At 40.8% G+C, this 17,683-nt stretch overlaps 1 protein-coding gene across 4 annotated transcripts in view; it reads left to right on the top strand.

The window, feature by feature from the left end:
* Nucleotides 1-17,683, top strand: part of ACSL3 (acyl-CoA synthetase long chain family member 3) — a 79,293-nt gene that overhangs the window by 17,030 nt on the left and 44,580 nt on the right. For 3 of the 4 annotated variants that reach the window (XM_040450879.1, XM_040450881.1, XM_040450880.1), the window contains exon 2: nucleotides 5,522-5,579. The exons of the other annotated variant lie outside the window; for it this stretch is intronic. The gene's annotated coding sequence lies outside the window, so the exon portion shown is untranslated. The remainder of the gene's footprint in view (nucleotides 1-5,521; nucleotides 5,580-17,683) is intronic. 4 annotated transcript variants of the gene reach the window in all.

Genomic DNA, 17,683 nt, shown 5'->3' with positions numbered 1-17,683 from the left:
TGGAACGACAACTAGACCAAGAAGAGAAATGGACCATCATTTATGAAGTGCCTACTATGTGCTAGGCATTCTGCCAAGAACTTTACCATGACTTTTATTTCACTTAGCGTAGCTCTTGTTCTCTGGAGAGCTGGGCTGTATTTCTGATTCTGCCACTATTTGGTTGTATGAAGTTGGGTACATAACTCTGATCTCAGTTTTCCTTTCTGTAAATGGGGTGGGAGGGAAAAGAATGGGAAAAAATGCTTTCTAAGTCCAGCTTTAAATTTCTAAAGAAGAAGTAAAACAATGAGGACATAAGAGTGAAGGAGAATCAGAGCAAAGAGCATTACTGAATGTAACCTTCAACCATCCATTGTCCTGAGTTTTGGAGACACAGATGATAATAATCTAGTCCATGCTATTAAAGAACTTGTAGCTTTGTGAGAGAATGCCATGTTAGTATAGAAATAAGTTCATGGGTAGTGACATGCACAGAGGGCTTTGAAATAAGGTGAAGGCTGAAATCAAATAAATGTTTAAGGAAGGATTCTAAAAAAAATAAATAAATAAATAAAGTTGCTTTATTGTTGTGGCTAAGATCTTTTCTCTTTTCATGATCTTCTTTTTTTAAGTAAACTCTACCCCCAACCTGGGGCTTGAACTCATGACTCCAAGATCAAGTGTTGCGTGCTGTACCGACTGAGCCAGCAGGTGCTTCCCTCTTTCCATTTTCCAACTGGTTACTAGAGGTATATAGAAAAACCACAGACTTTTATTATTTACCTAGTGTCCAGATATCTGTGTGAATTCTGTCTGGATAGTTTTCGAATGATTCTTCTGGATTTTCTTGTCAGACCGGCAATGATCTACAAACAGTGAAGGTTCTGTTCTCCTTTTCCAGTACTCCTGCTCCTCATTTCTTTTTTTCACCATTGCACTGGCTAAGCTGCAGTGCTGGGCTCAGAGAAAGGCAGTGAGAGCCACAAATATGAGCCACATACATGACTTTAAATTTCTGGTAGACGTAGTAAATAGAGTAAAAAGAAGCAAGTAATTTTAATATGTTTTATCTAATCAGTGTATAGTCGTGCCCCCTGAGCTGAGTTTCGCTCTCCATGGTTGTAGTTACTCGTAGTCAACCATCGGATGCTCCTGCCCCTGACCTGTCCTCGGAGGGCAGTGGGAGCTGGAGGCTGCCTCTCTTCCACACCTCTCTTCATCTGATCCCTTAGGCATTTGATTGTCTCGCATCATCACAAGAAGGGGGAGTGCAGTATAGTGAGATGTTTTGAGAAAGATTACATTCACATAGCTTTTGAAAATTAAGTTTTTAAATCTTAATTCCAATATGGTCAACGTAACTTTCATTACAGCATGTTGTTGTAATTGTTCTATTTTATTCGTTGTTGTTAAAGAAGACGGTTCAACCATTCGAGTTGAAGACCTAATTCGTTTTAGTAAATGATTCACAAATCAGGCAGCATCCCCCCTAGCAAGGAGCGGGGAGCGCCAGGGAGTTGTACCTAATGGAAGATTTGTTTTTAACGTGACTGACCTGATCGCACTTTTACCTCCTACTTAAACTGCTAATGTAGGGGCACTGGGTGGCTCTCAGGTCATGATCTCACTGTTTGTGAGATCGAGCCCTATGTTGGGGCTCCATGCTAACAGTGCAGAGCCTGCTTGGGATTCTCTCTCACTAGTCTCTCTGCCCCTCATCTCTCTCTGTCTGGAAAAATAAATACATAAACTTAAGTAAAAATAAAAATAAGCTGCTAGTCTAGAGAATGATAACAGAATTCTGCTGTGTAATACAAAAGTATGTTTGGTCTTTGTCCCCACTGCTGGTACCTGCCTCCTAAGACCCTTAAAGTTTCCCTGAATGATAGGAATCTTTTGTTATGCATAAACACTCCCTTTGATCACACCTGAGTTTATGCTAATGAAATGACTTAGGGCGTGGTGGGGGGGGTCTCTAGATAGCCTCAGGATGGGGCTGGTCACCCCAGAGACCCAGTGATTAGAGGGTTTAAACCTATAGACACACACGTTGACCTCTGAGGAGCAGTGAGGGGCCGGAGATAAAAACTCTTGAACAATGAAATTGGTTACACTTCCGGGTTCACCGGGTTGGTGAAGAGCCGGTGCTGGGAAGGTGGCGCACCTGGAGAGGGTTTGGAAGTTTCCTGTGTCTCTCCCTCCCCCTATACCTTACTATATGTATCTCTCCCATTTAGCTGCTCCTGAGCTGTTGTTATTCTTTATAATAAGCCACTAAACATAAGTAATGGGTGTTCCTGAGTTCTGTGAGCCATTCTAGCAAATTATTGAACCTGAAGAGGGCATTGTGGGAATCCCTGATTTATAACCAGCTGGTGACTCATGACTAGCAAGTAGGGAATACTCTTGTGAGACTAAGCCCTTAACCTGTGGGATGTAGCTCTTGTAAAATAGTACAAAACCGTCGGTCAATTCTAGCTTTAATAAAATTGTCTTTAAAACTACTATCAAGGGGCACCTGGGGGGCTCAGTTGGTTAAGCATCCAACTGCAGCTCAGGTCATGATCTCATGGTTTGTGGGTTCGAGCCCCGCATCAGGCTCTGTGCTGACAGCTAGAGCCTGGAGCCTGCTTCGGTTTCTGTGACTCCTTCTCTCTCTGCCTCTCTCCAGCTTGCACTTTTGTCTCTGTCTCTCTCTCAAAAATGAATAACACATTAAAGAAAAAAAACCTATCAAAATAGTATATGCACATAGTGGAGGACTTTTTAAAGTAATTTCTTAGCAGAGTTTGTTTGCAGAATAAGTTTCTTAAGTCTTTGCCTGTCTGAAAATTTCTTTATTCTAAATGCAGCTAATGAGGAATTTAGCTAGGAGTACAATTCTAGATTTAAAATTCATTTCCCTCAAAACTTTGAAGGCATCCTTGACAGCATTTAAGGTCCGTCTCATAATCCCAGGCTGCTCCCTCTTCTCCAAACCCTTCATTTAATCACGTCTACAAAGATGCTTTTCCTAAATAACATTTACAGGTTCCAGGGATTAGGGGCTGATACCCGTGGGGTCATTTATCAGCCTGCTTTTATAGGTACTTAGGAGTTCCTGAATACCTCTGCGCTTCTGTAGATGCTGTTACTACAGCCTGTCGTGTCCTCTCTCGTCTCCTTTGCCAAAGACAATGTGGGTCAACTATGTTCTTAGCCAGCCTTCCTTGACCTTTTCCCCCTCCTGGACAGAGGATTGCATTTGTCTGTTCTCTTAATACAGCCTGTGGACTTACCCAGCAGTTTTTGCCACGTCAGGCCTGTTTGTCGTTTCTGTCTCTGTCACAGGAGTGGGAACTTTCTGAGTACCGTGGGCACATTTCCAGAATGGGAAGCGTTAGGTATGGAGCCGAGTAGGCTTCACTAAATATTTGTCGAGGAGATTCAGCATTTATTAAGGGCCAATTAAATACTGTGACCTGTCACGTTGGACCATTTAATTAACAAAACAAAATAGGGTAAAGTAAGTGTGCACACGTGCCAGGATTTCTCCAGGGCAAATTTTTTTAGAAGGGATTTGCTAGGTCATAGGAACTTACATCTTCAGCTTTGTCTGGGTGCTGCCAAGTTGCTCTCCAAAGTGGCTGCACTTCCCCCAACAAAGCCAAGAGAAGCTTGTTTCCTATATCCTTGCCAAGGCTTGTGATGTGTTTTTTTAATTAAAAAAATTCAATAGGGGGAAATGATAATGTTTTTATTTGTGTTTCTTTGATAACTAGTGGGGCTGACTATTTCGTATTTGATGGGCATTGAGGTTTTTTTTTTCATGGATATTAATAGCCTGTTTTTTCTGCTGACTTGTCCTGTATTTATAGAAATCCAAATATTGTGGATATGAATTGTTTATATGTTGTTGTCCTTATTTACATATGGATAAACTGGCACAAGAAATAGCAGGTAGATTTATAAGATTCCCCCCCAACCCCCGAAGGATAGATGGGTGAATAAATGAATGATTTGTCTAAAGGCATAGCTAATGAGGAACAGAGTGGGGATTTTGGACCCAGGGATATCTGGTTTTAAGACCTATTCCTTTTTTTAGTATATCTGGCTGCCTTACAGGGAATGCGGAAATTAATAAACCGTTAGTTAGCTCTTACAGGCTCTGTGAGTTTGGGCTGATGTTAAAATATTTCTTTAATGACTATGATGACTGCAAATCTATTTACTTCACAAGCAATTGAGCAAATCATTGAAATATTGGATAAAAGTGTTGTATACACAGTGAAATACTGTTTATAAGTTTATTTTTGCAGAGAGATGGAGAGACAGAGTGTGAGCAGGGGAGGGGCAGAGAGAGAGGGAGACACAGAATCTGAAGCAGGCTCCAGGCTCCGAGCTGTCAGCACAGAGCCCAACTTGGGGCTCGAACCCACGAGCCTTGAGATCATGACCTGAGCTGAAGTTGGATGCTAAAACGACGGAGCCACCCAGGCGCCCCGAGACTTTATTTTTTTTGAGCAGTTTCAGATTTACTGCAAAATTGAGCAGAGGGTTCAGAGATTTTCCTGTAAACCCCCAGCCCTCACGTATGTGCAGCCTTCCCCATTATGAGTAATCCCACACCAGCATAGTACATTTATTGTAGTCAGTGAACCTAGACTGATAAATCGTTGTCAGAGACCTTATTTTACACTGGGGCTCTCCCTCGGTGTTGTACATTGCGTGATGTTTTGACAAATATGTAATGATACGTGTCTATCTGCTGTTATAGCATACAGAGTGGTTCCACCACCGTAAAAATCCTCAGTGCTCTGCCTCTTCATGCCGCCTTCCTTTCGGCAACCTTTTAGTGTCCCAGTAGCTTTTCCTTTCCCAGAATGTCATAAATTTGGAATCCTATAGTATGTAGCTTTTTGAGATTGACGTCGTTCACTTAGTAATATGCATTTAAATTTCCTCTGTGGCTTTTCACGGCTTGATAGCTTATTTCTTTTTAGTGCTGAGTAATATTCCATTGTCTGGATGGACCACAGTTTATCCATTCACCTACTGAAGGACATCTTGCTTACTTCCAGGTTTGGCAATTATGAATAAGGCTGCTATAAATGTTTGTATTTGTTTTTTGTCTTTTGTTTTTCTTTGACACATAAGCTTTCAACTCATGTGGGTAAATATCAAGGAGGCTCAGTTGCTGGATCATATTGTAAAGAATATGTTTAGTTTTGTAAGAAATTGCCAAACTTGTCTTCCAGAGTGGCCGTTCATTCTGCATTCCCACCAGCAGTGAACGAGTTCCTCTTGCACCGTATTGCCAACATTTGGTGATGTTAGTATTTTGGATTTTGGCCATTATGATAGGTGTATAGTAATAAACCATATGCTTTCTTCAGTGATAAAATGTCATTTGCTAGTGTGATAGATGGTGTTTTCAGAAAAAACCCACAAATTTTTCTGTGGGTTTTTGGAAGTAAAAATATTTCTAGGAAAAGGCTGGTATTTGGCTCCGATTAACTAGACCACAAGTAGTAATGTTTGTCTCTGTGTGTTTTGACAGATCTTGAAGGAAAGGCGCATACCTTGAAGGCACTAACACGTCCTACCGTTGTCAACTGGTAAAATGTTAATTTTTTGGGGCGCCTGGGTGGCGCAGTCGGTTAAGCGTCCGACTTCAGCCAGGTCACGATCTCGCGGTCCGTGAGTTCGAGCCCCGCGTTGGGCTCTGGGCTGATGGCTCAGAGCCTGGAGCCTGTTTCTGATTCTGTGTCTCCCTCTCTCTCTGCCCCTCCCCCGTTCATGCTCTGTCTCTCTCTGTCCCCCCCCCAAAAAAAATAAATAAACGTTAAAAAAAAATTTTTAAAAAAATGTTAATTTTTTAATTATAAAATATTTCTCTTAGGCATAAAATGTATTAAGTTAAAATCAAGTGTGTATAAACGGTCTAAGAGAAACATGTTTATTAATTCTTCCCATTTTGTGATTGTAGAATAATGAAAGTTAGAAGGTAGCTTTCCTACTAATTTTAAGTCAGTAAAAACCCATTGGAATATTAAGCCATGTTATTCACCGATATTACTGATTTTCCTTTTCTCAGTTTAATTTCATTTAAGTATCTGTGTGAATTTGAACTCAGTAGCCTCTTTATTTTGTGAAGTTTAGCACTGATTAGAGTGGTATTATTTCAACATGTGGTAGTCATTTTTTTATTATTTTTAAATTTTTTAATATTTGCTTTTGAGGGACATAGAGCGTGCAAGCAGGGTAGGGGCAGAAGGGGACAGAGAATCTGAAGCAAAATCACAAACCATGAGATCATGACCTGAGCCGAAGTTGGACGCTTAACCAACTGAGCCACCAGCCAGGTGCCCCATGACGGTCATTTTAAATTTGTGTTAGTGTTATTTTAAATTTCTAAGTGGATATTTTAACAGAAGTTGTAGGTCCTAGGCCAGGAAAACGGCTGTGGGCTTTTTGTTAACCTGCAGTTAAGTTCTGCACGTCACTTATAGTTGTGATGGGATAGAATGTAGAATGTTTTATTTTTTTCCTTACTGTGGCTTCTGAAGTGAATTCGTGTTTTGCAATTTTGGGGCAAGAATTTAGGGATCCAGTGAACTGAAAATTTTCATCGTAAAAGTAAAATTGGATAGAACTGTTAAAAGGAATAGTCTGTGTTGATAAAATGCTTTGAGAATATAAAAGCAATAAGCATTTTTATCAATTAGAATCATGCTGGTTGATATTTATTTATCTTGTTTCAGAAGATCATTTCAGAGTCTTTGCTCCTTCCCCCCCAAATCTTTGTCCATATCGGCCAAATTTACTGATTTTTATGTTATCTACTGATTTTAAAAAGAATCCAAACAGGGCACCTGGGCGGCTCAGTCGGTAAAGTGTCCTACTTCAGCTCAGGTCATGATACCACAGCTCGTGAGTTCGAGCCCCATGTCGGGGTCTGTGCTGACAGCTCAGAGCCTGAGCCTGCTTTGCATTCTATGTCTCTCTGTCTCTCTGATCTTCCCCTGCTCGCACTCTGTCTGAAAAATAAATAAACGCTAACAATAATTTTAAAAAAGAATTCAAACAAATATTATGTCTGTTATTAAAAGCTAAACAGTATAGGAGTGTGTAAGTAGCAGATAACTTTGCTGTTCCCGTGGTTCTTTTGCAAGGGTATTATCCCTTACCAATTTGGAGTGTGTCCTTCTAGACCTTTCATGTGCATATCCGAGATTAGCATCTTTTAATGAAGCAGGTGTGATGGAAAAAGGAATATTCCATGCCCATTGATGTGCCTTCACTTTATTTTAGACCTTTCTTTGCCTACAGTTTCTTGAGTGGTGTACTTGGCCGCATGAGGAGTGCTTTGAACTAAGTAAATGTCAGAACACGGTAGGAATCTCTGCAGATTCCTTTTAGTGATTAGTGGGTTTTGGAAACTCCAAACTTTGAATTTCTAGCTAGGAATGGGTCAACAGAATTCAGATTTACAATGAAATTGGAATCGCACGTATAATTCACTGTGTATTAAGCAATGGGTATTAAATAGTAAGGCATTTATATAAATGACTACAGTTAGTATTGCCTTTATAGAGGCTCAGTTGGATGGGGTCAATGGGGAAGTGGTTTTAGAGTTTAAGTATCTATTTGGGGGATAGGAAAAAAGTGCTGTGGCAAAGGGACAAAAGTAATTTTGTCTCTCATAATGTTGCCTAGACTTGATCAGGTACCCAAAAAGGCAAAGGACATTTGCCATTGTATACAAGTTAAGTATATTGTGAAGTAAAAGGAACGTCCCAGACGGTTTTGGGGAACCCAGTGTCTTGAATTCTAAAACTTAGAACTCCTCCATGTCACATTGGCAACTGCACATATTCAGAAGGCCTGTGACTTCAGAAATGGTGTAAAAATTGAACTGATTCACATGCAGAGATGTCCATAGTGTAGTTGTTAGATTGCAGTGTTTTATTTATACTCCTTAAAAAAATCTGGAAGAGCAGAGTTTGATTACAGAGTTTTATCTTAATGCTATTTATTGGTTAGGGACACCTGGGTGGCTCACTCGGTTTAGCATCAGACTTTGGCTCCGGTCATGATGTCATGATCTCGAGGCTTGTTAGTTCAAGCCCCTCATCAGGCTCTGTGCCCACAGCGTGGAGCCTGGAGCCTGCTTCGGAGTCTGTGTCTCCCTCTCTCTCTGCCCCTCTCCCACTTGTGCTCAGTGTCTGTCTGTCTCTCTCAAAAATAAACATTAAAACATTTTTTTAAATTAAAAGATAAAAAGGACATGTAGAATTTGAAAGAGAACATTAACATAGAATTGGGCAAAAATAAATTTAGAGCCATTACTGAGGCTATTATCTAGTGTTTTAAATCTATTATAGATGCTCAGCAAGTTCATTATTCTTATTTATTTTTTTAATGTGAAATTTATTATCAAATTGGTTTCCATAAAACACCCAGGGCTCATCCCAACAGGTGCCCTCCTCAATGCCCATCACCCACTTTCCCCTCCCTCCCACCCCCACCAACCGTCAATTTATTCTCAGTTTTTAAGAGTCTCTTATGGTTTGGCTCCCTCCCTCTCTAACTTTTTTTTTTCCTTCCCCTCCCCCATGGTCTTCTGTTAAGTTTCTCAGGATCCACATAAGAGTGAAACCATATGGTATCTGTCTTTCTCTGTATGGCTTATTTCACTTAGCATAACACTCTCCAGCTCCATCCACGTTGCTACAAAAGGCCTATTTCATTCTTTCTCCTTGCCAAGTAGTATATATATTGATTTTTAAAAAGTGTATTCTGTCAGTGATTCTAGTAATTTACATTTAAATACTTTCTGGTAATTTATATTTAAAAATTTTCTTTTTTTTAGTGTTCATTTTTGAGAGTGAGAGCCTGAGCGGGGGAGGGGCAGAGTGAGCCGGGTCAGAGGATGTGAAGTGGGCTCCGTGCTGATGGCAGTGAGCCTGATGCGGGGCTCAAACTCATGAACTGTGGTATCATGACCTGAGCTGGAGTCGGACGCTCAACCAGCTGAGCCACCCCGGTGCCCCTCTTTAAATATTTCCTAGACTAGACAAGTTCTGATGGACTTCAGGACTTCATCTCTCATCCTAATGATCCAGTGTTACCCGTTCAGATGGTAGCAGAGAGAGTTATCTGCGTGTAGCCATGCAGTAGGGAGGAATCATTCAGAATAGTGTCACTTGCACGTGAAGGTGATCTAGATTTGAAGGTTGGAAGGAGGTGCGGACAGCAGCAGGTGTGCGGCTTGTTGTGGCTTAGCAGGAAAAGGCTTCTTTGAGTTAGGCCAAATATTTCTCTTAACGGTTGAAGGTAGATACCTTTTTCTTGTGCCTTCTATTTTTGTTGTTGTTTTATTTTTTATTTTTTTTAAATTTGCATCTAAATTAGTTAGCATCTAGTACGCCAATGATTTCAGGAGTAGATTCCTTAGTGCCCCTTCCCCATTTAGCCCACCCCCCCTCCCACAACCCCTCCAGCAACCCTCAGTGTGTTCTCCGTATTTAAGAGTCTCTTCTGGTTTGTCCCCCTCCCTGTTTGTATATTATTCTTGTTTCCCTTCCCTTATGTTCATCTGTTTTGTCTCTTAAAGTCCTGATAGGAGTGAAGTCATATGATTTTTGTCTTTCTCTGACTAATTTCAATTAGCATAATACTTCCAGTTCCATCCACGTAATTGCCAATGGCAAGATTGCATTCTTTTGGATTGCCGAATAATACTCCATTGTATATATATACCACGTCTTCTTTATCCATTCAACCATTGGTGGACATTTGGGCTCTTTGCATACTCTGGCTACTGTTAATAGTGCTGCTATAAACATGAGGGGGGGTGCATGTGTCCCTTCGAAACAGCACAGCTGTATCCCGTGGATAAATGCCCAGTAGTGCAATTGCTGGGTCGCAGGGTAGTTCTATTTTTAGTTTTTTGAGGAACCTCCATACTGTTTTCCAGAGTGGCTGCACCAGCTTGCATTCCCACATGCCTTCTATTTTTAAAACAACAGTTTAGGTTTTGACCACGTGTGGAAAAGCTGCAGAGGCCAGAAAGCTGGGCACACTGGCGAATGGAGGAGAGGGAAGACTACTTTTTATCTTCATAGCTTTAATTTTGAAACTTCTTGTTTGAGAAAAGCTTCCTTAGGGGTAAAATAGGTGGTTTATAGGAAGAAGAACATTTATGTAAAGAGCTAAAAAAGGAAACATAGAATGAGATCATATGAATAAGATGAAATATAGTGAAAACTAAGTATTGACTATAGGAAGTATTGCATATTTAAACCTTATTCTTAGCTCTTTAATGTTTAGATAGTACAAATAATGAAGTTGATCTAATGTTGGTTGGTGTAATGCAGGTTATTTATCCTGTAGTTCCATATTTCCACGACTTACTTATAGGTTCTTCTTAGTATTATTTGCTTTTTCTTAAGTTTGTTTTTAACTGATATGGCAAGATAAGGGCTTTTGGGTTGAGGGGAATGAAGGAAAAGATAAGCAAATAGGTAAAGAATCTTACTGAATCATTTATAAATCTTTGAAATTAAAATGTATAGATTGGGTAGACTTAGTGTAGATTAAAATTATCTTGAAAATCTTAATTTTGACACTTTAATGTCTTGACATTCTCAAAGGCTAAACTTTCCTGAGCTGCCTTTTCTCAAACATGCATACTTTATTTTGCTGATTTTATGCACATTTGCTTTTGCTGACATATTTCACATGCTTGCAACTATTTAGCCTCTGGCTTTTGAATTTTCTTTAATTTTGTGTTCTATTCTTACTGTAGGGAAGAAAATAGTTAAGTTCAAAAGTGAAGTTGTTAACTGAACCAGCAACCAATCCACTCGCTCAGATTTAGGTTAATGTAATACTCAGTGAAGTGCTTAGCTGGATTGGGTTGAAATTGCTAAGACCCTCAAGTACCGACCAGCCGAGCTGATGTTATTATATAATCTAATAGTTTAGGGTCTCCTGAAATATTTATATAGGTGGTTCTCATTAACCATTTTGGAGATAATTGGAATAAGTAAGGAATTAGCACTGAAAGGAGTACATGGTCCTATTTAATATTATTCTAATATGGTCCGGGCATTTAATTCTTGGCTGTTTAGGACACACTGATGAATTTGTCAAAACAGTGCTGTGAAGTAGGGCTCCAGGGTTTAAGTTCTCTGCCCTAACATGTGGATAATATAAGGATGACTGAGCATGCCATTCTCCCCATTTCCCTTCACTGCATCAACCGTGAACAAAATTATCTGATACAACAAGGTGTACTTCTATATAGAGAATCTCAGATTACCTCTTCTGGGTACAATCATTAGAGGGGAGTTAACATGGCTTGGAAGACGAATAGAAAGCACAGTAGGAATAGGTTTTCCCTTAGATGAGGAAGTTGAGGCAAAATGATTCAGAACCCTGAGCTGGTGTGTGTGTGTGTGTGTGTGTGTGTGTGTGTGTGTGTGTGTGTAAGCTGTCTGGCTGGAGGGTGGTTGGGGATTGTCACATGACAAGATTGATGAAGGAACAACGGAACCACTTCTGAGTACTCTCCTTCGTATTGCTGAGTTCTGGCATGAGGTTGTTAAGGGTAGACGGGAGACTCTAAAAATCCTGACAGGGAAGTTTGTTGAGGATCATCTTTTATAGATGTATAGAGGCCACATAAGTTGAGTTGGTTAAACAGAGTTGGCCCTGAATTACATTCTATGTGTATTCTTTACCTTTGGAACTGGAGTGGGATCCACAGAATGGGATCCAATAGTTCTGTGTCCAAGGATATTTACACTTCACATGGAGTACTAGACATGAGAAAAAATGTTCATTTTTGTTTGTTTTCTTTTTTTTATTAAAATTTTATTAATGTTTATTTTTGAGAGAGATAGACAGAGTATGAGCTGGGAGGGGCAGAGAGAGTTGGGAGACCCAGAATCTGAAGCAGGCTCCAGGCTCTGAGCTGTCAGCACAGTAAAACCAAGTAATGGTCTGCTTTGAAACTCTGCATAAAGAGAACCCAAACCAACTATACTAGTAAGTGGCATTTATAATGCCTTTGCATTTTCCAAAGTCCTTTATTATTTGCTGCATTCCATTTTATCCAAATGATGACAGATATAGGAAAATGAAGTATAGAAAAGTTGTTTCATAAACAAAAGATCAAACTTAACTAGTGGTGGAATCGAGGCTATAATTTGTTTGCTTATTCCTTGAGATGGTTAATTGTAGAGTGACCAGCTTGTCCAGGTTTGCTTAAAACTTTCCTGGCTAGGGGCGCCTGGGTGGCGCAGTCGGTTAAGCGTCCGACTTCAGCCAGGTCACGATCTCGCGGTCCGTGAGTTCGAGCCCCGCGTCAGGCTCTGGGCTGATGGCTCAGAGCCTGGAGCCTGTTTCCGATTCTGTGTCTCCCTCTCTCTCTGCCCCTCCCCTGTTCATGCTCTGTCTCTCTCTGTCCCAAAAATAAATAAACGTTGAAAAAAAAAAACAAAAACCCCAAAACTTTCCTGGCTTTATTCATTTTTTATTAAAACAATTTTTTATGTTTATTTTTGAGAGGTAGGGAGGGAAAGAGAGAGAAAGAGAGAGACAGAGTATGAATGTGGGAGGGACAGAGAGAGGAAGACACAGAATCCGAAGCAGGGTCCAGGCTGTGAGATGGCAGCATTTAGCCCGATGTGGGGCTCGAACCCACAAACTTTGAGATCATGACCTGAGCCAAAGTTGGACACTTAATTGACTGAGCCACCCAGGCACCCCATATTTTTTATTTACATTGTAAGTTTGTTTATTTATTTATTTATTTATTTATTTATTTATTTATTTATTTTAAATGACAGGTAGTCTTTCTTTTTTTTTTTTCAACGTTTATTTATTTTTGGGACAGAGAGAGACAGAGCATGAACGGGGGAGGGGCAGAGAGAGAGGGAGACACAGAATCGGAAACAGGCTCCAGGCTCCGAGCCATCCGCCCAGAGCCCGACGCGGGGCTCGAACTCACGGACCGCGAGATCGTGACCTGGCTGAAGTCGGACGCTTAACCGAATGCGCCACCCAGGCGCCCCAAAAGTTTATTTATTTTTGAAAGAGAGAGTGAGTGTGCATGGGTATGTGCAAGTCAGGGAGGAACAGAGTGAGAGGGAGAGAGAGAGAATCCAAACTGCCAGCACAGAGCCTGACTTGGGGCTTGATCTCACGAACCTCAAGATCAGAGATCATGACCTGAGCCAAAATCAAGAGTTGGATGCTTAACTTACTGAGCCACCCAGGGACCCCCAAACTTTCCCAGTTTTAGCACTGACAGTCCTGTGTCCTGGGAAACCCCAAAGTCTGGGCAACTCAGAGTGGTTGGTCATCCTAATTAATTGTCACACTTTGTGGTCACCTGGGGATGGGAGTACAGTTGTCAAATAAAACAGAAGAAGGCACTCAGTTAAATCTGAATTTCAGATAAAAAACAATTAAAAAAATTTTTTAAAGTTTATTATTGTTGAGAGAGAGAGAGAGTGCATAAATGAGGGAGGGAGAGCGAATTCCAAGCAGGCTCTTGCACTGTTAGTGCAGAGCCCGACATGGGGCTTGAACCCATGAACTGTGAAATTGTGCCTTGAGCCAAAATCAAGAGTCGGATGTTCAACCAACTGAGCCACCCAGGCGCCCTCGACTGAATTTTTACTACGTGATCCAGATCCTGCATGAGACATATGTACACTAAAATTTGTTCATTGTTTTTCTGAAATTCAAATTTAACCGGCTGTCTTCTGTTTTTATTTGTTAAATCTGACAGCCTTAAGTAAGAGTAAAGGGATGTTCTGATGTATAAAAAGATCACTTAGCTGCTTTTTTGTGGAGACCTTAGGTTTTATACATTTATTTGCTTAAATAAATGCAGCATCTGGTAGTATTTGACTCTTGTTCTTTTAACTTTGTGGCTCGAGATGCCAGAGTTCAGGATGAATATATGGAACTGTATTGTGCTCAATGCATCGAAACGTGTGTGTGTGTGTGTGTGTGTGTGTGTGTTGGTTTGAAGTGGTTCTTCACTTGGGAGGAAATTTAGCCAAGACGGATCGAGCCTTATCCCATCTTTGCTGGATCAGCCTGTCAAACACAGGCACATTCTCACAGACTGCCCATATCGCCTCTAGACTACGTTAAAAATCGCTGCTGTTAAGATAGTGCAATCACGTGATTCAAAATGAGAAGGAAGTAAAGGCTTTCCTTACTCGCTTCTTGGACCTCTTCATTTGCCCACCATGGAGATAGTCTGATCTGATTGGAAAAAATTAGAATTTTGGAAATAGACCTTAGAAATCTTGTTGAGTGGTCTTGCTTTTTTTTTTTTTTTAAAGCAAGGGAACTCTTGCTCTATCCCCCCCCCCCCCCACACCAAGGGGGAAGAGTACCTTATGTAGAAGACAGAAATGGAATTGGGCTCCTCCTACATCTTCAATGTTTGATGGTTGTCACTGCTCTGAAATTGATTTGGGAGCCCTTAGCATCAGTACAGTTTAGTCTTACAGTAGATTTATTTGAATCCCATCAACATTTATGGTGAGAAAATTATAATTTGTTGGCTTGGACGGGGTGTCATGGTAAGTGGTGGCAGAGCCGGGACTAGTATTCTTGTGTATGTGTGTGTTGTGGGGTGTGTGTGTGTGTGTGTGTGTGTGTGTGTGTGTGTTTGAAACCCCCGTTCTATATCAAGCTGAGAAAGGTATAATAAGTTCTTTTGCCTAATTTCTGTTTCCTATTTGATTCATTCAAGGTTCAACACTTTTCTTTTTTTAAAAAACATCTGGCTCAGACGTTAGAAAAGGAAGATAGGATAAAAGTAGATTGAAAAAAAAATGTGTCTTAGCCAGTTAGGGGAGTCAGGAGACTTTATTTGTGGTTCAAAGAGAATATTTGAGGCCTACTGTTATTTCAACTATTATGATAAAAGGATTGAAAAAGCTTAAAAATTACAGTGAATAACTGAAGATTATGTAAAGTTAGTTGACTCTGGTCAGCTGCTTTTTAATTTTTAATGTAAATATGTTTATGGCAAAGACTTGCTGAATTTTCCTCCCTCTCTCCCTCTTTCTTCCCTTTTCCCCTTCCCTCCCATTTCTTCCTGCTTACCCCCCTCCCTTCCAGTGTCTTCAGGGCCAGAATTTCATTTCCTGTGGTTAGAATAAACACAAGCTTAGGAGTTGTCTTAAAAAGAAAAGGACACAATTCTTATTTCCTCATAAAACTTTCTAGTTGTGAATTTGGAAGTTAATCTAATTCAGATGAAAATATGACTCAAACCTCTAATAATGCTTTTAGTAGACTTCCTGGTACAGAATTTCTTCACTTTTTTATTTGTTGTATTAAGGGAGTACTTAAATGGATTAATGGCCTCGATTTTTCAGCCATACAATCTAATAATCTGTAGACCAGTAACAACTGTGGAGTCAGAGTTGAAATTTTCCAAGTTATTAATCACTGTATTAATATTGGAAGTTTTAGGAGAAATCCTTTGTGTTTCTTTCATTAAAAGGAAGGGTGAGGGGCACCTGGGTGGCTCAGTAGGTTGGATCTCTGTCTGATTTCGGCTCAGGTCATGATCTCGCAGTCTGTGGGTTCGAGCCCCGTGTCAGGCCCTGCACTGACAACTCGGACCCTGGAGCCTGCTTCTGATTCTGTGTCTTCCTCTCTCTCTGCCACTCCCCTGCTCGTGCTCTGTCTCTCTCAAAAATAAATAAAACATTAAATAAAAAAAATAAAATTAAATGGCAGAAGCTTTGAGGAAAAAAATGTTAAAAACAACAACAACAACAACAACACATTCTCCTGAGCCAGAGATGCATTTTGTCATATTATTTCTGTTATGGTTTTAGCCTGGGGAAGCAGAGAAGCAAGCATCCTCATCAGAGCCAGGGTCCTGCCTCTAAAGAAACTTTTTCCTGAGAGCAAGTCATTGCTGGTTGCATTTCTCATTACAACTCCTTAGAGCCTCGCTCTGGGAAGGAAATCTTTCTTTCTGCCCTTCTTGACCCAGTTTCTTATTTCAAAACAAATAATTTAGATAAGTTTTGGGGGACTTTTTTGGTTTATGTAAAATGTGACTTTTGTGCAAGGAGTGTCTCTAAAGTAGTGAAGGACTCCACTTTTTTTTCCTTTTATTATTATTAGTTTTTAAGTGTATTTATTTTGAGAGAGAGAGTGAGAGAACGCGCGCGAGCACGAGTGGAGGAGGGGCAGAGAGATGGGGGAGAGAGAATCCCAAGCAGACAGCATACAGAGCCCCACTTGGGGCTTGATCTCAGGAACCTCGAGATCAGGACCTGAGTGGAAATCTAGAGATGATTAACTGACTGAGTGACCGAGGCGCCCCGTCCCTGTTTTTTTTTTTTTTTTTCCAACGTTTTTTATTTATTTTTGGGACAGAGAGAGACAGAGCATGAACGGGGGAGGGGCAGAGAGAGAGGGAGACACAGAATCGGAAACAGGCTCCAGGCTCCGAGCCATCCGCCCAGAGCCTGACGCGGGGCTCGAACTCACGGACCGCGAGATCGTGACCTGGCTGAAGTCGGACGCTTAACCGACTGCGCCACCCAGGCGCCCCCCTGTTTTGTTTTTAACAATAAAGTATTAAGCCTAGAGTTCAGGGAGTGTGGAGGAATTAAAAAGCTTGGGTGGGAGTCAAACATACAGGTTAAAATTCTACTTCATCTGTTAGTTGTAAGTGCCTTTGGGCATGATCTGTTTGAAATTGGGTTTTTGTAACAATTCAGTGAGATGATATAAAGCTCCCCACACGGTGCTTGTGTAATTGGTACTCAGAATTGCTCATTTATTTTAAGTTTGGTGAAAAATTCAAGGCATATTTCACACCAGCAAACACAGATACCTTGATATCCATTGGTGTACAATCCCCTTATTTATATACTATCTTAGAGATAACATGCTAAGCTGTATTTTTTTTTTCCATATATAAATATTTCTGGAGTGTCGATGCATGTTTGGGTTTTGTTGGCTATAAGGAAAATCCAGGTGGAAATAAGATTGGGTAATGGGCAGGATTAACCAAGAGATTGTGGAGAATCAAGATACCCCTCTGGAGCATTGTCTCGTCGCCTCCCCTCTTTCCTGGGGTGTTCTCTCTGCTCCCAGTGGATTTGTAGGAGAATTTCTAAGTGTTGGGCTTCTGCCCCTGCTCTGGGAGTTGGAGCTTGCAGGTGGTGTTTTGGAGGGAGGTGGTAGTGAGCAGACAGACGCGCTGTATTAGTGGAGTAACGTAATGGTGTTACTGGCCGCTTCCCTCCCGTGAACACTGTAGAAGTCGTGGATTCTGAGCCAGACTCCCATTTCCGTTGGTCAGTCCTGCGGCGCATGGAGATGAATGGCTTGAGATACTACTGTGCCCTCTCTGTCCTGTGCCTCAGAGGTTCTTGAAGTCTCTGTAGGCAGATGCAACCAGATCTAAGCAGGCAAAGCCATTTAATATGTGTGTATGAACATGATCCCTGTGGCAACCTACTTATTGGTTTTCCCTTCCCCCACAATACAGGCATTTACAGGTTTTTTCCTATTACTAAAGCACATGGTGTCTGTGGAAGCTTTTCATATGACTTGTAGCTTTTTTTTTTTTTTTTGGCCTTTAAAGAAAATTGGGGAGTTAATACAGGTTGTAGGACTATGATAATATTCCTTAACAATTTAAAACATAAAA

This window comes from Herpailurus yagouaroundi, unplaced genomic scaffold (assembly GCF_014898765.1).
Source record: "Herpailurus yagouaroundi ecotype Mexico unplaced genomic scaffold, PumYag 202, whole genome shotgun sequence".
In the NCBI taxonomy this organism is placed as follows: Eukaryota; Metazoa; Chordata; class Mammalia; order Carnivora; family Felidae; genus Herpailurus; species Herpailurus yagouaroundi.
The sequence above is the reverse complement of the archived record's forward strand: the minus strand, read 5'-3'. Positions and strand labels throughout refer to the sequence as shown.